At 48.5% G+C, this 21,411-nt stretch overlaps 1 protein-coding gene across 19 annotated transcripts in view; it reads right to left on the reverse strand.

The window, feature by feature from the left end:
* NRCAM (neuronal cell adhesion molecule) overlaps window positions 1-20,849 on the reverse strand; it is a 275,104-nt gene extending 254,255 nt beyond the window's left edge. For all 19 annotated transcript variants that reach the window (XM_072791582.1, XM_072791600.1, XM_072791598.1 and 16 more), the window contains exon 1: window positions 20,739-20,849. The gene's annotated coding sequence lies outside the window, so the exon portion shown is untranslated. The remainder of the gene's footprint in view (window positions 1-20,738) is intronic.
* Between the last annotated feature and the right edge of the window lie 562 nt (window positions 20,850-21,411).

Raw genomic sequence — 21,411 nt, forward strand, 5'->3', positions numbered from 1 at the left:
AAAAGAAACAAAAGCAAAAATGAACTACTGGGACTTCATCAAGATAAGAAGCTTTTGCACAGCAAAGGATACAGTCAACAAAACTAAAAGACAACCTACAGAATGGGAGAAGATATTTGCAAATGACCTATCAGATAAAGGGCTAGTTTCCAAGATCTATAAAGAACTTATTAAACTCAACACCAAAGAAACAAACAATCCAATCATGAAATGGGCAAAAGACATGAAGAGAGATCTCACAGAGGAAGACAGACATGGCCAACACGCACATAAGAGCGTCACTCTTGATCCTTGGGGGCTCACACGGAAGTCAACATGGGGGAGAACTTTATTGAGAGCCGACACCCACAGATCCATTCTGGATGGGGGAAAGTGCCTGAGGCATGAGGAAGGCAGGCACAGGGCAGGAGCTGCCTCCTGGGGTGGTCACGTCAGAGCACCTGCCATGAGCGCAGCAGCGGACAAGGAGTTCTGAGGACACAAGGATGTGAGACAGTCCTCGTTAGCAGAGTCCCTCCAGGCTAGGGGGACCTAATGGCCTGTTGGTCTTTCTTCTCTGTACATTCCTACAATTCTTAATTCAATGCCCTTCAATAGTAAGTCTCTCTCTGCTTCCTGTTCTTCTGCTGACTCGGTTCCAATTCCTTTAACCTTTCTTTAGTAGTCTAATTTTCCAATGGTTAAAAAATTGGTGCCCGAGTATCAGTCTCTAAAAGAAAAAAAAAATGTTCTATAAAAGTCAATCACTTGTCAACCCTATGCAAGGGGAACTAGTATATATTAGGCTTTTACCTGTGTACTAAGCCCTGTCCTAAGTATTTTTAATTATCTCAATTAACCAGCACAACCTCATGATCGAGTAGGTATTATAATCTCTATTTTCCTGATGGAGCAACTGAGGCTTGTAGAGGTTAAACAACTAGTCTGAGGTGATATAAAGTTGTAGCAGGCAGTAGAGATGGGCTTGAACCCATGTCTATCTACACTGAAAGTCCTTTTATCTCCATCCTACATATACTGTGCCTATAAAAGTGCATTTTAGAAACAAATCTGTTAAATAACGAGACTGTGTAAGTGACTCAAATGTAGTCTTGGATCCATACATTCTGATGAATGAGCCTTCTCCAAACAAACAAATAAACAAGCAATTATGATGAGGACGGTGAGGAGGTTGACGGATTCTCTCCCCAAAAAGCAACTATCAAACTGGATGGAACTTTCCAAAAACCACCACCACTTAGTGTGCTGGAGATTGACCAAAGGCACACAATACTCTGAGCACTTATTCCTGAAAGCTTACTAAAGTTGGTGTCAGAACAGTGAGTCTGTGGTTAGATCTGGGCCATCCCACAGGGCCCCTCCCCACCCTGGCTCTGTCACTGTGGTATGCGTTCGAGCAGGGCAGAAAATCAGCAGTTTCCATGCACCTGCCAGAGGGGCTCCTTGGCGGGAGCATCACAAGGAAAGGGCAAGTTCTTGCTAGAGCCCAGACAGGCACACTAGCAGTACGGACAGCTCAAGTTGAAGCTCCATCTAGGTTAAAGACCTGGTGGACTAATCAGGGATTTAACAGGGAGTTAACCAGACCCAGGGGAGCTAGAGAAAGGTCATCACATTTATCAGGTTGATGAGAGCTGCGCCAATGCATAGCAGAGGCCAGAGGGGCCCAAGCCACCCACACAACCATGGCCAGTGCAGGTTGCACACCCACACAGTAGACATACGAGAGTCCAGCAGAATGTAAAAGCTGGGGGAAGACTTGAAAATGGTATGAAGTTTCAATGGATTCCCCAGGCACCCGGAAATCCAGCAGCAGCAGCTCCGTATTAACTGCAGGTGTTAATAAGCATAACTTCGGATCAATCGTGGGCTGACTACTAAGCTATGCAGACATGTGAGCAAACCCCAAGAAACCAGGCTAAATTTAAAAATAAAATAAAACTCCAGGCTCCTGGGTGGCTCAGTCAGTTAAGCAACTGCCTTTGGTTCAGGTCATGATCCTGGGGTCCTGGGATCAAGCCCCACATGGGGCTCCCTGCTCAGCAGGGAGTCTGCTTCTCCTTCTCCCTCTGCCCCTCCCCGCTGCTCATGTGTGTGCACTTCTATCTCTCTCAAATGAATAAATTTTAAAAAAATAGGGACACCTGGGTGGCTCAGCAGTTAAAGTGCCTGCCTTAGGCCCAAGGCATGATCCTGGAGACCTGGGATCAAGTCCCACGTAGGGCACCCTGCATGGAGCCTGCTTCTCCCTCTGCCTGCATCTCTGCCTCTCTCTCTCTCTCTCTCTCTGTTCTCTCATGAATAACTAAATAAATCTTTAAAAATAAGTATATAAATAAAAATAAATGAAACAAACCTGAGCAGAAACATGAGCAATGGCACGCTGCAGGGGATACATTCCACAGATTCAGGACAAATAAGTTACTGAACAAGTAAACAACAACTACAGATCCCACATCAGGAAAAAGGTAGAACCTACGGTTGCTACCACGTATCTGAAATGTCCGTATTCAACAAAAACACATGAGACAAAAAAAGAAAAAGAAAGTATGACCCATACATGGGGCGGGGTGAACTATCGACAGATAATGTCACTACATGGTCTGTAAGTTGGAGTTAGCAGACAAAGACTTCAAAGCATATTATAGATTGGTTCAAAAACTAAAGAAAACCATATTTTAAAAATTAAAGGAAGGGGCACCTGGGTGGCTCTGTGGTCGAGCATCAGCCTTCAGCTCAGGTCATGATCCTGGGGTCTTGGGATCGAGTCCTACATCAGGCTCCTCAAGGGGACCCTGCTTCTCCCTCTGCCTGTGTCTCTGCCTCTCTCTCTATGTCTCTCATGAATAAATAAATAAAATCTTTAAAACATAAAAAACAAAATAAAAATTAAAGGAAACCATGATGACAATCAATGAACAGAGAACCTTAATCAAATGACTGGAATTATAAAAAAGAATCGAATGGGAAATTGGGCATTTGAAAAGTTCAAGATCTGAACTGACAATTTCCCTAGAGGCACTCATAGAGGCAGAAGAAAAGGAGTGAACTTTAAACCAGCTCAATATAAAGGATTCAATCTGAAGAACAGAAAGAAGGATGAAGAAAAATAAGCAGAGTCTCAGAGGCTTGCAGGATAACATCAAGCACACCGACTTATGTACACCCAATGTCCCAAAAGGAGACAGAAGGAAGAAAAAGCAGAAAAAAAATCTGAAGAAATAATAGCCAAAAACTTCCCAACTTTGATGAAACACTAATGTACACAATCAACAAATGATGCTAGAACAACTGGATAGCCATATGCAAAACAAAACAAAATAAAGATCTCAGACCCATATGTTATACGATGTACAAAAATTAACTCACAATGGGACACCTGGGAGATGCTCAGTGGTTGAGCATCTGCCTTCAGCTCAGGGCATGAACCCAGGGTTCTGGGATCAAGTCCCGCATTGGGCTCACCATGGGGAGCCTGTTTCTCCCTCTGCCTGTGTCTCTGCCTCTCTCTCTGCATCTCTCATGAATAAATAAATAAATAAATCTTTCTTTAAAAACTAACTCACAATGGACCATAAAGCCAAATGTAAAAGCTATAACAGTAAAATTTTTAGAAGAAAATACAGTAATAAGTCTTGTGACCTTCGGTTATGAGGTGAATCCTTAGATACAACACCATGAGCATAAGCAACAAATGAAAAAGCCAATGCATCCAACTTCATCGAAATTAAAATCTTTTGTGCTTCCAAGGATGCTATCAACAAAGTGAAAGTGCACAAAATAAAATATTTACAAATCAGAAATCTGATAAAGAACTTGTAAACAGCACATATTAAAAAAAAAAAACAAAAAAAAACAAAAAACCTCTTTAGGGGTGCCTAGTGGCTCAGTCAGTTAAGGATCTGACTCTTGACTTCAGCTCAGGTCATATCTCAAGGTTGTGAAATCAAGCCCCAAGATGGGCTCTGCATTCAGCACAGAGTCTGCTTGAGATTCTCTCTCCCTCACCCTCTGCCGCTTCCCTTCAATAAATAAATAAATATTTCTTTAAAAACTCTTCAACAAATCAATAAGAAGATAAATGACTCAACTGAAAAAAATAGCAAGACACTTATACATTTCACTAAAGACGTATCAATAGCTAATAAGCATATGAGGGGATGTTCAATATTATTAATTATTAGGGAAATGCAAGTAAAAAGACAGTGAAATACCTCTACACACCCTCCAGAATGGCCATAACAAAAAAGACAGGCAAGGACATCAAGAAACTGGAACTCTCATACATCGCTAATGAGAAAGTAAAATGATATAGCCATTCTGGAAAAGAATTCAGCAGTATCTTAACAAGCTAAACATAAATATACCTTACAACCCAGCAATTTCACTCCTAAGTATGTACTCAAAAGAGATGAAAACATACATATTAAGACTACATGCTAATGCCCACAGTAGCATCATTTGTAATCATCCTAAATTAGAAATGATCCAAATGTCCATCACTGCTGAAGCCATAAACACAATGTGCTATCTCCATCCAACGGAATACCACCAAACATGCTACCACAAGGACTAACCTCAAAAACATTATACTAAATAAAATAAGCCACACACAAAAGGTCCCATATTGTATGATTCCATTAATGTGAAATGTCCAGGGGCACCTGGGTGGCTCAGTGGTTGAGTGTCTGCCTTTGGCCCAGGGCGTGATCTCAGGGTCCTGGGATCGAGTCCCGCATCGGGCTCCCTGCAGGGATCCTGCTTCTCCCTTGGCCTGTGTCTGTGCCCCTCTCTGTGTGTCTCTCATGAATAAATAAGTAAAATCTTTTTTAAAAATTATGTAATGTCCGGGAAAGGCAAATTCATGGAGAAAGAAGGCAGATCACTGGTTGGCTTGGAGCAGAAGAATGGTCTCACTTACAGAAGGCCTCAAAGGACATTTTGAGGGAAAGATGAAAATGTTCAAAACGAGACTGTGGTAACAGTTGCCGTATGAGCTTCCTATGCTATGCAACAAGTTACCATGAACCCAGAGGCTTGCTACACACTTGCTGATGATCTCACAGTTTCTCCCAGATCAGCAGTCGAGTATGGCTGGACTGAGTTTATCAAAGCACGGGTCAGCCTGCTTTCTCATCTGGAGCCTGGGGTCCTTTCCAGGCGCCTTCAGGTTTTGGCAGAACCCAGGTCCTTGTGCTTGAAGGACTCCTGCTACCCTTTTCCGTAAGTCATTCACAACATGGAAGGAAGTTTCCTCAAGGACAACCGGGGAGCATCTCCTAACTGTCGCTTTTGAATGGCTTATGCCTGATTAGGTCAGGCCAGCCAGCATGATCTCCCCCTCCAGAAACTCAGAATCGACTGGTTTGGGACCTTCACCTTCACCATATGATATACCTGATGACGGGGGTACCATTCCATCATAGTCACAGGTCCCACTCACATTTAAGGGAGGGTATTACACAGGATATGTATCCAGGAGAAAGAATCTTAGAGGCAATCTTAGAGATCTGCTTTTCACAACTGTGCAATTTACAAATTTATTTTTTAAAAAATCACTGAATTAGGGAGGCCATGGGTGGCTCAGCAGTTGAGCATCTACCTTTGGCTTAGGGCATGATCCTGGGGTTCTGGGATCGAGTCCCACATCGGGCTCCCTGCGAGGAGCCTGCTTCTCCCTCTGTCTGTGTCTCTGCCTCTCTCTGTCTTCCATAAATAAATAAAAAATAAAATCTTTAAAAAAATCACTGAATTATATACTTTCCACGGGTAGACTTTACGATGTGTGTTCCACCTCAATACAGATATAAAAATAAAATGTCACAGAAAACAAAAAGTTGAACATAGTACCACAATTCTATTTTTCATTTGGGCTACATTTTTTTTTAGATTAAGTGACCTAAGCCTCTCTTTTCTAGGAAATGATTCAACAGAAAAATTTTTCCCAATGTATTGACCAGGCTCTTTGTAATGTTACACCAATTAACTCACAGCAACCACTTCGCACAAACACACAGTCAACTTTTCCCTAGTTGGGTTTTATTCCTCTGTCAGCTTTGTTAGCAATGAATAGAGGCTCACTTAAATTCAAAGACTTCGGATTTTCCAAAGAGAGAGTAGGGTTACCTCCCCACAAGAGTTTCCACACTCTGATTTCTCCACCAGGGAGTGGCTCCATTTTCAGTTTCCCTCAAAAAAAAATACAAGCAACAATGTTTAGTCACATGAAGCTTCCATTTTGCCAGCTGCATACTTCCTAAAATTTCATTCACCCAAAGGCCAGGAACTGTGAGTTCTGGAGCTCTTTATGGTGTCCTGGGAACAACTTTGAAGTCTGGCCACTCATGGAATTTTGTGTGTGAACTGCTGCCTGAAACTAAATGTTTCCTAACTTTGGTCTATTCCGAGAACCTTTTGCCTTTACATAAAGCCTTGCTGTGTAAAAAACACAGCAAGCCTGTGTAATTCTACTTCGGGTGCTATCTTGCCACCATGATGCATTGCAAACTCCCTAAGGGGATGCCCAACCATGTCAACTGGACGGTTATCTTGCAGGTTTGTTGTTCTCAAGTAGAAACTTAACTGTTACCATGGAAATAAAACACAAAAGGAGCTGTCCATACTGGAAAATAAAAACTGCTTAGAATTCTCCTTCAAAAGTTTTATATCAAATGTGGAAGAAACTAGGGGCGCCCGGGTGGCTCAGTCGGTTAAGCGTCCAACTCTTGATTTCGGCTCAGGTCATGATTTCCTGGGTCATGAGATCAAACCCCATGTGGGCTCAACAGTCAGCAGGAAGTCTGCTTGCAGATTCTCTTCCTTTGGCCCTCTCCCTCACTTGCACATGCGTACACACGTGCATGCCCCCTCTCAAATAAATAAAGAAATCTTTAAAAAAAAAAAAAGAGTGGAAGAAACTCATAATCTGTTTTTGTGAAAATAAAAATCTTTCTTGGGAATATGCCAGTTATCATTCTATACATCACATGTGTAAGCAAATTTTTAAAAGTAATAATTTACATATATATTTTTTAATTAGAGTACTTTTTCTTTGGGAATCCTATTGATGAAAATGGCCACAGTGTCGGGTCACTTGGAGAATCTTCAAAACTTCATTCAATTATTCAGGATGCTGGAATGTGCTATAGATCTATCTACCTTAAACTAAATAGCATCTTCAAGAGTGGACCAATGCTCTTGCCTATGTATCATTTCTAAGAGAAACAAAAATCTCTCTTAGAAGTCTGGGTCATAATCTAACACTCACAGCGTATGGAAACTAAAGTTCCATTTCTTGTCATTTCTCGCAGAAGGATAACATAGCAGCTCGTGGGGGTCAAGACTAAGGGGCAGGGGCCAGACCTTGGGTTAGAATCCCAGTCGTGCAACCCAAAAGCGGCGCTATTTTGACCCATTCCTTAAACTCCATAAGCCTCGGTTTCCTTGCCTACAAAATGGGCATAATAACATAAAGTAGGGGTTTGGCAAATATGACCCACAGGCCAAATCTGGGCACTATCTATTTTGTAAAGAAAGTTTTATGAAGACATGGAAATGTCCATTCATTTATATTGCCTATGACTGTCTGAGGAGGGATGAAGTGACCCACAAATACAAGCAACAATGTTTACAAGCACAAAGTTTCAAATATTTATTCCCCGGTCCTTTACCCCCCACCCCCTAAAAAAAGAAAAAGTGCTAGCCTCTGACATAAAGGGTGGCTGTGAAGATCAAATGAGATAATTCACAGAAGGTGCTCCATGCAGTCAACCAACCAGTAAATGCTGTGAATTACTCACTATTAGGAAAGCTGTAAGCTCATCGTGATCTCATTTCCCAAAATTCCGGGAGGCCTCTTCCTATGTTACCACCTCAGCACGAGCCTGCCCAGGAAGTGGGGGCTCGGGGTCAGGGGGCTCGGCCCCTTGCGGGGCCGGGGGTGGCTGAGGCGGTGCAGGGACAGGCCGTGCTGTGCAGCTGTCAGAGCGGGGCAGGGGGCCTGCGGGCCACAGGCAGCAGCTGCCACGACTCATCCATCTCAAGTAACTGATCCTCCCCCCGCCCGTCCTTGATGCACGATCTCTTGGTCACAGGTGTGTGACACGTGCAGATTCATCACCGGCCCCGCTCCTAACCGCGTGGGGGACACGGGAGGACGGGCGGGTGGGACGGGGACCCGAGCAGAGCCCCTTTCCGTTGTCTGCCACGGTCACTGCCTTCCCCGGACAGATTCTGCTTGTCCGGAGCCGGAAACTGTTCAGCGTGAGTCGCCTCTACTGATCGAGGCTCAGTGTGCAAATTAATGAAACGCATCTAAAGCCGGTCCTTTCTCCTGGGCCTGGCGCTGCGAGCTCACTGACCGGCACGTCTGCAAATCGACTCTGCTCAACGCCTCCTGCTACAGTGGGTCCCTCAAACCTTTCAAACAACCTTCACAAAGCTGTCTTTTAAGGCAAATATTTAAAACATCTGAAGAGGGATGCCTGGGTGGCTCAGCGGTTGAGTGCCTCCCTTCGGCCCAGGGCGTGATCCTGGAGTCCCGAGATCGAGTCCTGCATCGGGCTCCCTGCAAGGAGCCTGCTTCTCCCTCTCCCTCTGCCTCTTTCTCTGTGTCTCTCATTAACAAATAAATAAAATATTTTTTAAAAAATAAAACATCTAAAGAGTTGGGACACCCAGGTGGTTGAGTGTCTGCCTTCGGCCCAGGGCGTGATCCCAGGGTCCTGGAATCGAGTCCCATGTCGGGCTCCCCACAGGGAGCCTGCTTCTCCCTCTGCCTGTGTCTCCGCCTTTCTCTCTCATGAATAAATAAATAAAATCTTACAATGTAGACCTTACTATTGCATTCTTTTTTTATTTTATTTATTAATGAGAGACACACACAGAGAGAGAGAGAGAGAGTCAGAGACACAGGCAGAGGGAGAAGCAGGCTCCATGCAGGGAGCCCAACGTGGGACTCGATCCTGGGTCTCCAGGACCAGGCCCCGTGCTAAACCACTGAGCCACCTGGGCCGCCCCCCCCCCCATCTTCCTTATCCACTCATCCACTTAGGCAGCTTCCATACCATGGCTACTGTGACTAATGCTGCAGTGAACACGGGAGTGCAGATATATCTTCGAGATGCTGTTTTCATAATTTCATGCCTGGATTCTGTACGGTTATCATCTGCTTCCTGGTTTTAAATTAGGCACTTGAGCGGGCAGGTAAAATCATCCAATCCAAAAAAAGTACCTTTTGTAAAACTGCAGCCGCAGAGCATTAAGTGACATCATTGTGACCAAAAAGAGGGGGCTGCTGGCTCATAGGGCCATTCTATTTCTAATGTTTTCAGCAACTTGCATACTGTGTTCCACAGGGCTGCGTAGCTGCTATCTTGAAGTACCTACCTCTCCTCTGATGCACGAAGGAACAGAATTAAAACAGTGATCCACACACAGACCTGCTCACAAGCTTCGTGGCACGTGTTTCTCTGTATCCATCCTCTGAGCATATGCCCTGTGTGAGCTGGATGAGTTTAATATATTAAAATGGTTTCATGCTTTATTGGTTTGTGGGGCTGCTAGTTAGTCATGGCTGACACAGAAGATTACTGACTGTCCTCTTGAAAATTATGAATAGGCTATGGCTTCAAATAAAACACAATTAGATTTCAAAAGACTATTAATAACACTGAAATACAACTGGAAAAAAGAGTTACCAGATTTACATCCTTTTTCTTTTTTTTTTTTTTATCACATTGGCTTAATCTGACTTTTGCATATACACCCGTTGTTGAAGGTTAGGAACGAGGTTTGTGTTTCTGGAACACGGTCCCACCGTGCAGCATTGAAAAGGGTATTAATCTCTCAGATTGCACAGTGAGACTTTGATCTCTTCAGAATCAAGCAGATGCAGTTATTGATAAGGATGCCTGATACGTCCCGCTTTTTGAAGCAAATCTGAGAGAATGTCATGGAATATCACAGCAGCTGCATTCTCCCTAAAGAACGGACACCGATGCCATCCTTCTCTCAGTACTTTCATTTTTTTAAAAGCTTCTATGTATTTATTTGACAGACAGCGACAGGGAGGGAGCACAAGCAGGAGGAGCAGCAGAGGCAGAGGGAGAAGCAGGCCCCCCCCCCCGCCCCGCTGAGCTGGGAGCCCGAGGCGGGACTCGATCCCAGGACCCTGGATCATGACCTGAGCCAAAGGCAGATGCTGAACTGACTGGGCCACCCAGATGCCCCAGGACGTTCATATTTATCTGGATCTTTCACCTCTTGTGAGGTAGCGCTGGGTGGTGAAAAAGTTCGTGGTTTGGGCTGCATTTCCTAAAGGGAGAAAAGTGCGCAAACAAATTTTCCCAGGCTGAGGCTCCTCGGTGCGGGCAGAGCAGCAGCTACTTCTCCATTTGTAATGAGTGATGCATGTCACATGGAATGTTCCTTTGCCGTTCTCTGCATCCCGCTCGGCCGCCCTGACCCCACCTCCGCAGAGCCCACCGGCCCGTGGCAGGGCCCGCTTCCTCGCACCCGCGGCCCGGAGTTAGGAGGGAGGCCGCCGCCGGGCGGGCAGCGAGGAGAGGGCGGCTGCCGTCTACGCAGCTGCCGCCGAGTGCTCCGGATCCACTCCGCCCACCAGCCTTCCCGGGCCCATGCACCTCACTTTTGATTTCTTCAAATCCGGGCCCTGGGCAGCAACCTTGGGAAATGACTAAGTCAATCAGCGCAGCCGCCCAAAGGCCTCCGGAGGGAGGTGACAAAGCGCCGGCTTCAGACCAGAAGGGAAAGGAGAGGGATCCCTGAGTGGCTCAGCGGTTTGGTGCCTGCCTTCAGCCCAGGGCATAATCCTGGAGACCCAGGATCAAGTCCCACATCAGGGTCCCTGCATGGAGCCTGCCTCTCCTCTGCCTGTGTCTCTGCCTCTCTCCCTCTCTCCCTCTCTCTCTCTCTCTGAATGAATAAATAAAAATCTTTTTTTTTTAATTTTTTTTTATTTATTTATGATAGTTACAGAGAGAGAGAGAGAGAGAGAGGCAGAGACACAGGCAGAGGGAGAAGCAGGCTCCATGCACCGGGAGCCCGATGTGGGATTCGATCCCGGGTCTCCGGGATCACGCCCTGGGCCAAAGGCAGGCGCCAAACCGCTGCGCCACCCAGGGATCCCAATAAATAAAAATCTTAAAAAAAAAAAAAAAAAAAGAAGAAGAAGAAGAAAGGAGAGGGCCCGTGCAAATCTGAAATCCTCTGCAGCGAGAGCAAAGGTAGAAAATTACAGAGCAACTCCTCAGGGTCACGGGGATGTCATTTCGGGCTTTACAGCAGCAATTTAAAAAAATGGTACCCTTCTGGATTGAATGATTGCACCTGCCCGCTCGAAGGCCCGATTTAGAACCAGGAAGCCGATGACAATCATACGGGACCCAGGCACGGAATTATGAAGGTTTCATTTCCCACGGTCTAGACTTGGTCTGTATCTTCAACCCACGGCACGGACAAAACTCCCGATGTTCTCCCACGGGAGATCCACTTGACATTCTGCAGTATCCACGTCCCCGGTCGGTCGTTCCGCATCCAGTCACTGTCGTACCCGGGCCCACTCGCGTGTGTACCACCACGCACACCCAGAGATGCAGCGCGGGCTCCTCGTGGAACACAACGGGCATGGATTTCCACGCTGGGAAGCTGGGCAAAGCTGCCAGATTCTACCGAGAGCAAGGCCAAAACTGCCTTTCTCACCTGGATGACTATTCTGTTCTCTGTTTTGTTTTCTCGTGAGAGACTTGGCCTCTCAATGCTATCTGCAGCGACTATCAAGTACTTTCGTACAATTGAGGTTCTTCTCTTCATCTACCACCTGTCCACCTCTTTGCAGATTTTTATTTAGCCTTATTTGATGGGGTTTCACTTGGTGTCAATGACGCTATGCTCTGCTGGTGGACAGAACAACCCGCCTACTCTGATAGCCCCGAGCTGTGCCTGAACTTTGCTACGTTACATTCATCATATAAACCTTGTGCCAAGGGAAGGATCCTGTTTAACACACATAATCATCCCAAATGTGTTGGGCAACTTCACATTTTCATAGACCTAGGCTTCTCAAGCTGGGGCCATCTGTATATAAGGGAACAAAGTTGCCGGAGCCATGAGACGATCTAAGAATTTTACTGGGATGCTCAAAGAATACTAGCTTTGACTCTTGGTCAATTCTTTTCAGTGTATATGTATGATCATATTTCATTTTTGCAGAGTGATTTGTAAGTCATTTCTATTTCATGATGTCAAGTGACTTCAAGGACCTGAAGTACCACAAGAAAGTCTCTTTAAAGTACTTCATATTGGGGGCACCTGGGTGGCTCAGTCGGTTAAGCGCCTGCCTTCAGCTCAGGTCATGATCTCAGGGTCCTGGGCTCCAGCCTCGCGTTGTCCACTGTCAGGCTCCCTGCTCAGCGGGGCGTCTGCTTTCTCCCTCTCCTTCTGCCCCTCCCCACTCAGATAAATAAATACAATCTTTAAAAAAAATAAAGTATTTCATATTGGATGCTACGACATGGAGACTATTCTCCATTGGCCAAGAAGTCATCGTCAACATATTTATCCTCGTCCCTTTCTCTTTCTTGCAGATTTGAAGTTATTACCTTTACAGTGGTGGTCTTTGCTGTCACCTCATCATTTAAAGTCTCCCTGGCTCCTTGGGCCATAGGACACTTCTCCTGGATGTCACAGTCCTCATTACCCACCTGAGCCTTGCCACCATCTGAATCCCTCACCCTCCCTGATCTCTGCTCTTTCAGCCCCAGTCCCAGCAAACAAATCTGACCCTGACCTCACTGACTCCCTGCTGCCTAATGGGTCCCCTCCTGCTCCTGGGACAGCAATCAACCCTTGATATATTTTACCTTCCACTCTAATTGGGCATCAAGATAACTATTACTAGAAACATACAGCCATGGAGTTTTTTAAACCCTCTTCCGGCTATTAAAAGGCAAGTTACCTTAAAATTTGTGAGAGATATGAAGCATTATCACGATTTACATGAAACACAAAATGTAATACAAAATAAGTTATTATAATCAATTCTGAAGCAAATTTGCTTTTGCTTATATCACAGTGTTAATTACCTCTAAATATCTCCTATTGTTTATACTGTTGCCAGGTCAATGTCATTTCTCTCCGAGTAGAAATATGTGAATGTATTAAATGCGTCTAAAACATGGCTTTGGGCCATCATGCTACCAACATGAGAGCAAAAAACCATGGCATCGAGTCATTCAAATGGTCAAACCCACCGAAGCACGATTTTTCCAGTTATGCTTTCGGGGAACACCGGGAGGCATTTGAAAGTACCCCAAATTATTTTCTATTTCACTGCCCTCTCTGGTAGGGCCACCCCATAGCTGTTCTATCACTCCGGTCGTACGCACAGCCAACTCCTCTTTCTGGAACATTGTACATCGGCCGCTGCCTCCCCAACCGAATGGGGAAAACACGCACCCCACGAAAAACTCCAGTGGCAAACCTAGGGGCCCCCTGCCCAGGAAGTTGCCCTCAGCTTCGCAGATCCACTCCAATGGGGGGGCACCACTGATGAGTCCGTGCCTCGGGCGGCCTGATGCTGTCGCAGACCCCAACACCCCATGGTCAACACCCGCACCCGCGATGAGGTTCTACGCGGGAAGCAGGCTGGGCACTCCTGCCTTATCCCAGGAGATCCTGGACCGGGGGGGGGGGGGGGGGGGGGGGGGGAGCGCGGGGGGAAGCAGCCAGAAGAGAACATTGGCAATGCAATGAGGGGGGCCCCAGCTGCCCGTGAGCCTACTACTCCAGACCCAGGGCGGGGGGCCTGGATTCACACAGGCCTGCATCTTCGTGGGGCCGCACGGCCTCTGGTTTGCAAACTTTGGCCCGCGTGGGCCGGGCTCTGCGGATGCGCCCCCCAGCCCTGCGCTGCTGCAGCACCATCTGTCGCAGCAGCCTCCCCAGACTCAAAAATCTCAATTCCAACTCCGCTACTCGGCACTCGAGCTGAAGCTATAATTCAAATTTTGCCATGAAGCTTGAATTCCTTTTCACTGCTCTTCAACTCTGACCCAGCTTCTCCCCACCCTCCTCCCCTGAAAAGGGCCAAGACAACGGCCCAGCAAGTGGGGCAGGCAAAACAGGCCTCCTTTGTTCACTTTTGTCCTCTTAGCTCTCTATTGAGGTGAGGGAGTGAAAGGCCGCACAGGCTTTGGAAGGCAGCCGCGCTCGCCTGCAAGCCATCCTTGCTCGGAGACCACAAAAACTCTGGGACGAAACTCTTTGCACCGTCGTCCACTTTCACCTTCCGGCTTAAGGGACCTAAGGGACAGAGAGGGGGGTTTTCTCCGTGCACCTTCCCTTGCAGAGGACGGGCCAACTGCGTGGAGCCGGAGCCTGTGGTGTGGGCCAAATCTGTGTGCCGCACATCTCCGCCACTTAAATGTCAAGGTCACCGGAGAGTGGCATGAAATTGCTTTAAAGTTGAAATTTGGAGAAAAAAGATCACTACACACTGAACACATATACTGAATTTTTTGAATGCTCTCAGCCCACTTGAGAAAGATAAATTGAATTCATTGCATATTACACAGTGGAAGACCTCCTACAGGATTCCCTTGCATTGCCTTGGGAATATGCTTTTCTGGTTACAGTGGGTTTGGAACCAACACACATGCACATCATGAAAATTTACATATACCTACGAATATATATATATCATATATATATTTATCATTGTGTGTATATATATAGAGAGAGAGACATTATTCTTTCCAGCCCTAGCACCATTTCAAAGGACTTCAGATATCTACAAATGTCACATGAAACTAATAATATCATGTTAGTTTCTAATACGAAAAACTAATAAAATGTTGTACGTCAATTATAGGTCAACTAAAAAAAGAATTTTAGAAAGGAGCCTTTCATTCTGATAGCAACTACCATTTTCATTCTGGTGTGAGCTACACAATGCTTGAATACACCGCAAAGCAAATCAGAGACCACACAAGACTAGATTTATTCGTCATTCCTGTTTTTAAAACCACATAAGCCACTTGGACAGTATGCGCAGCGGTTGAGCATTGGTATTTGTAGATTTGTTCCCTCTACCACTGTCATTTCTCATGGTCACAAGTTTTTTAGTCACTTGAGGGAAACTCTCTATCAGACTCCTAAAAACTACCTTTTTCTAATTTGAAATTCTAATCCTGTAGGCCAGTAAAATAGGTCAATTAAGTTGACACCACATCTTTTTTATTAGCTCAGCTAAGCAATTATAATTGGGTAGTGGGGGTTTATACTGTCATCTCTGAAGCTTCAATGGTAGGGAGAAACGCTTGATGCAGACCTGCACTCTACAACCCCAGCGCCTTCCTAAATAGGATATCCCTGTCTGTCTCCAGATAGGAGGTAAATCTGCTCCTGAGCTGGGTTAAGACGCTCAGGTTATCTTTTTCAGTAAAATAAAATCATACTAATATTTAATCTATCTTCAGAGCAAAATCACTTCACACAACTGCACTGTAGACATATATGCTCTATTTCAAGAAAAGAAAACCAACATGAATGTCTGTCACCAGTGCTGGCTCATCCTGGCCTATGGCACGCATGCTCCGTAGCATCCATATCATGCTTTGCACAAACTCTGAGATCAATGAGTCCTTATTAAAAACCACACATCTCCTTGTTAATAAAAATTAAACCAATAAGTTAGAAATTTTTGTGATTACTTGTTCATAATAGAGAGTATGTGAATTTGTGACTTTAAAGAGTGACAGCTGTCAGTCTTTATACCCATTGGGATGGCTAGTGTCAAGGGAGCATAAAATAAGTGCTGGTGAAGATGTGGAGAGACTGGAGCCCTAGACACTCTTGGGAATGTAACTGGCACACCTGCTATGGAAAAAAGAATGGTGCTGCCTCAGAAAATTACAACCATTACCTTACGGTCCAGAAATCCCACTTCTGGGTATGTACCCAAGAGGGTTGGGAGCAATAACTCGAAAAGATGCTTGTATACCCATGTTCATAGCAGCATTATGTACAGTAGCCAAAAACTGGAAACTGCTCAACAGATGAATTTTTTTTAAATGTTGTATTACATGCGATGCAATATTATTCAGCTTTAAAAAGGAAGTTCTGACACATGGATAAGCCTTGAAAACATTATGCTAAGTGAAATAACCCAGTCACAAAAAAAGGACAGCTACCGTGTGATGATTCCACTCATAGGAGCTCCTGAGGGTGGTCAAATTCACAAAGGAGAAAAGAGAATGATCCTTGCCAGGGGTTGGGAGGAGAAGGAATGGGGAGTTATTGTTTAATGGGTATAGAGTTTCAGTTTGGGAAGATGAGAAAAGTTCTGGAGATGGGCAGTGGTGATGGTTGCATAACATTTTGAAGTATTTAATGCCACCGTATAGTTAAAAATGGCCAGAAGAATAAATTTTATGTTATATACGTTATCACAATAAAAAAGTAGCTTAACCAAAACAGCACATTTTCTTTTTTTTTTTTTTTTAAGGATTTTATTTATTTGTTTGGAGAGAGAGCACAAGCAGGGGGAGCAGTAGGGGGGAAGGGAGAAGCAGACGCCCCACAGAGCAGGTAGCCTGACACAGGGCTCAATCCTGGGACCTGAGATCATGACCTGAGCCGAAGGCAGATGCTTAACCAACTGAACCACCCAGGTGCCCCCGAAAAGATCATATTTTCTATAAATATGGCATTTGCTCCCCCATTTAAAGAAAACTTGGAAAATATTGAAAAATTGATGGTTGCTACAATCAGAGGCAGGGCCATTCCAATATTTTCCTCATAGAGCCCTGTCCCTCACATTTTGAGAGGAAAAATAAACATTCACCATTTCATTCTGGCACATTTTCCTATACTTAGAAACTTCAGACTTGATGACAAGAAAGATTTTAAAACTAACGGGGCTTCTCATTTGCCTGGTGGATGAAGGGGTGAGTAAAATAAGCCACTAGATTCTGGGCCCTAGCATCCTTAGATGTCCTCTGTCCTGACCTGGCCAAAAGGTTCAGGGTTCCTTCAGGTGGAGAAGCATGAAACATAAAAGGGAAAATACATCTAGATGTATCCAGCAGCTTTTAATCATTTTCAAATCACTTCCTCTTCACCAATCACCCCAGCACTTGAAGTCTGACCTAATGCAGTCTTTGGAGGTAAACACACAAAACTTTCTAGAGAAGAATACTATCAGAGCTCTATAGTCTAGCAAATTTGTTTTCTGTCACTTCTCAGATGGAAACCGTTCTTTGGAAATGGGGGTGCGACTCTGAAGGCTGCTGATAAAGGCAGCAAATCAGGGCTGGTATGGATTGAACTGCGAACCCCAAAATTCATACATCATGGACCTAACCCCCAATGTGACTCTATTTGGAGATAAGGCTTTGGGGGAGGTGGTAATTAAGGTTCAACGAGGTAATAAGGATGGGGTCCTTATCCAACAGGATCAGTGGCCTTCTAAGAAGAGGAAGCGAGAGATCTCTGTTCACACCTGCCAGGAAAAGCATGTATGAGCACACGGTGACAAGGTGGCCATCTGCAAGCCAGGAAGACCACCCTTGCTAGGGTCTAACCCCGCTGACACCCTGATCTCAGAATTCCAGACTCCAGAACTTAAAGAAAGTAAAGCCACCCAGTCTATGGCATTTTCTTATGGCAGCCCAAGCTGACTAAAACAAAATCCTTGTGATCTCCTGGTGAGAATCTCAGGAAAACAGCCGGGGTGTCTCAGCGCTTACCCTTAAGGGAGGGAGTAATGACTGGTAGGAGCCACAAGAGGGCTTTCACAGATGTTCGGAATGTTCTGTTCCCTGATTCGGGCACTACTTAGATCAGCGCATTGGGTGTGAGCAAGTTCATCAAGCTGTACATTAATGACGTGAAAAAAAGAGTCTGTGTTCACAAGTACACGGCACAGATGATCAAGTTAGAATTAATCTTCCTGAAGGCAGGAACTCCATTTGCTCACCCTCCATCTCCACTGCCTAGAACAGTAGGTTATACATTCAGTAAATATTTATGAATCTATCTCTCTACCAGAAAAGCTTCCCATGGGGTTCCACTAAAAGCTCCTTTGTAGATACACAATATAATGTCTGCGTATTCTATTTATATTAAGCCGATTACACAAGGAAAATTATATGTACATGAGAACATTATTTGTTTTGTTTTTGTTACTGTTTTTTTTTTGGAAAGAGAGAGAGCAAGCAGGTGGCGGGGCAGAGGTAGAGAGAGAATCTCAAGCAGACTTCCCCCTGAGCAGCAGCAGAGCCTGATGCAGGGCTCGATCTCACAACCCTGAGATCATGACCTGAGCAGACACCAAGAGTCTGATGCTCAACTGACTGAGCCACGCAGATGCCTGGGGAGCCCCTGAAATGATTCTTAAGGAAGTTTTCTGCAGCCCAGGCGTACACATTCTCAGTACCCTCACGCTTCTGAAGCGCTTATACCCCCGGCTATCCCTGTCATGGTCACATCAGCCTCACAGGACGTGCCATTTCCAAAGACGACTTGCTTCTCATTTACCGTCACTGCTGCAGTAACAAAATGATGTCATGTTGGGGTACTGGCCTGCATCACTGCCCTGCATTTGGCAGCTGGGTGACCTCGCTGAGCCCCACGGTACTCATTTTGAACCTGAAGCATTTGGATACAGTGCTCCCTTGCGGCTCTAAAATTCCTGGATGATGTGAAATGTTTTGCAACTTTCCTGTAATAAAGTACAAAGCAGGTTGAAAGAAGTGACCATGAGTCAGGAGGATTAAGAGCGCACAATGAATTCACTTTTGCAGTTGGCCAATTACCATCATTCTAAAAGCTATTCCAGGAACTGCTGATTGCACTTTAGGTCAAACTCTTGTTTCTACTAGTTAATAAGGAGAATCTCTGTAAACGCACCACGCAGTCATATATGCAGGATATGGAATGCTTTCCTATTATTTTATACTAGGATCCCGTTCAAATTCAGTATCCAATTTGAGGAGTAAATCTTCTGCAGTCAAAATAGTCTACAAAGGAGATTCAGGACTGGGGAGCCTACTAGAAACGCCTGCCAAATGGAAACGTTGGCCTTTTCTTTAAAAAGAAAAAAAAAAAGTCTTCTCAAAAATCGTGATGTGCCAGGAACCTCTCAGTCTCTGTAATCACAGGGGAGACCGGTCACTAAAAACAGTCCGATGCCTGCGAGTGGCTGGGCTCACGGCGGGGCCACGCACAAGCCAGCAGGAATAAAAGGACGCGTAAAGGGACTGGAGAGGCAAACTGGGCAATAAAAGGCCCTTCCACGGTACAATCCACTGATTTACGGCACTGCCTGCCGCGGGAGGTCTGCAGGGGTCAGAATCGAATGGGCTTATAAGGCCCCTCATCGCTTGGTGGTTTTAGGCTTCCCCTAAACTAATGTGATAAGCCACCAAAAGGCCCCATTTCCAGGGTCCTGGACGGTAAAGCTGGGGCGGGGGGCGGGGGGCGCAAAATCTAACCCTCGCTCCGCCCCGCCCTGGCCTTGCGGCCTTGGGAAAGTTGCCGGACTCTGAAGTCTCCGTCTCCTGAGGTTAAGCCCAGGGCCACGCGTCCTGCACATCACATAGGAGGGCAGGTGCGCGCGGGGCGGAGGGCCACGGCCCTTGGGGTCGCGGTGGCGGCCTCCTGAGTCCCTCTCGCGCCTCCCCAAGGTCTCCCCGCTCCTGGGCGACTGCAGCCGCATTTCCACCGGGCGCCCCGGCCTCGGGGGGGGGGGCACCCGCAGCTCCGGCGCCCCGCAGCCCAGCGGCGCCCCCGGCGGACCGCGGCCCCGAGAGGAGGCGCCCAGCCCCGCGCGCTACCCCTGCGGGACCCGCGGCCGCCCAGCCCCGGCCGGGCCGCAGGCGGGAGGGGCTCCGCGGGGCTCCTGCGCGGGGCGGCCCGGGCGTGCGGGGGGCGGGGGCCACGCGGAGGGCGCGGCCGGGCCCGGGTCCCCGGGTCCCCGCGGGGGGGTCGCGAGCGCCCGGGGACGGCCTGGAGGCGGCCGGCGGCGCTCGGGGCGAGACGGATGCTCCGGAGCCGGCAGCGGCTCCCTCCCGCATCCTCCCGGGGGCCCGGGCGCCGAGGGCGCTGCTCCGCGTCCGCCCGGACCCCGGTGCCCGGCCCCAGCAACCCCGGGGACCCGCACCTGTGGGGCCCGCACGGCCCCGGGAAGCGCCCACCTGGCTGCCCTCGCGGCCCCTCCGCCGCCCCCGGCTCCCCGAGTCCTCCCCCGGGCGGCGGCAGCGCAGGTCGCCCGGCCCCAGCATCCGCGGCCGCCGCAGGTGTGAGCGCCGCCGAACAAAGCCCACGCCCAGCCGCGCCCGCGGGGACCCGCCGCGCCGGCCCCGCACCTGCGCTCCCCGCCGCCCGGCACCGGGCGCGACCCCGCGGCCCTGCGCGCGCCGGGGAGCCCCGGGACCCCGCACGGCTCCTCCCGGGCAGCGCGGGGCAGAAGTTGGCCGCAGGCCGCCCGACACCGGGGCCGCCGCAGCTCCGCGAGCGCGTCAGGCCTGGGCGGAGGAAGGCAGCGGGCGCCGGGGCTCGCCCTGCGGCAGGGACGGCGGCGCGGCGCTGCCAGCCCGGGGGGGGGGGGGGGGCGGGGAGCGACAGCCCCCCGCGCCCCCCGAGTCCCCGGAGCCCCCCGCGCACCCCGCGCACCCCGCGCCCCCCGCGCCCCCGCCGGCGCGCCCCGGGCTACTCACGTCCTCCGCCGCCGCGTCCGTCCCCGAGCGAGCCGCGCCTCCCGCCGGCCCGGGCTCCCCTGCGTCTGAGGCTCGGGCTGCGGCGCGCGCCCCCGCCGCTCCCGCCCCCGCGCCCGCCCCGCGCCCCGCTCTCGCTCCGCGCCGCCCGCCTCGCCGGCCTCCCCCCGCCCCGCTCTCCGCCCGGCGTCCCCCCGCCCTTCCCGGGCTGGCCCGGCCCCTCCCGGCCCTGCGGCAGCGGCGGCGGCGGCGAACGGGCTCGGGCCGCGGGCGCCTGGACCCCGGGTGGCCCGGGCCCTGGAAGCCGCCGCCCCCGCGGGCCGGGAGGTGCGCGCAGGCCGGGGTCGGGGCCGGGGTCGGGGCCGGGGCCGGGGCGGGGGCTGGACCCCGGGTGGCCCGGACCCTGGAAGCCGCCGCCCCCGCGGGCCGGGAGGTGCGCGCAGGCCGGGGTCGGGGTCGGGGCCGGGGCGGGGGCGGGGGCCGGGCCGGGCTGCCAAAGATGCGCCAGCGCACGGGAGGCTATTGGGGCGGCTCTCGTGGGGTTAGGTTTCTGGCCGAGGTCTCTGGCCTTTCCGTTGTTTTTTTCTTTTTCTTTTAAAGCATCTAATTTCTTCGCAACTCGCGGTTGGATGGGTGAGACTAGTGGAGTGCTGGGGGCTGCGCGGGTGTTCTTACT

Source organism: Canis lupus, chromosome 21 (assembly GCF_048164855.1).
Source record: "Canis lupus baileyi chromosome 21, mCanLup2.hap1, whole genome shotgun sequence".
NCBI classification, from domain to species: domain Eukaryota; kingdom Metazoa; phylum Chordata; class Mammalia; order Carnivora; family Canidae; genus Canis; species Canis lupus.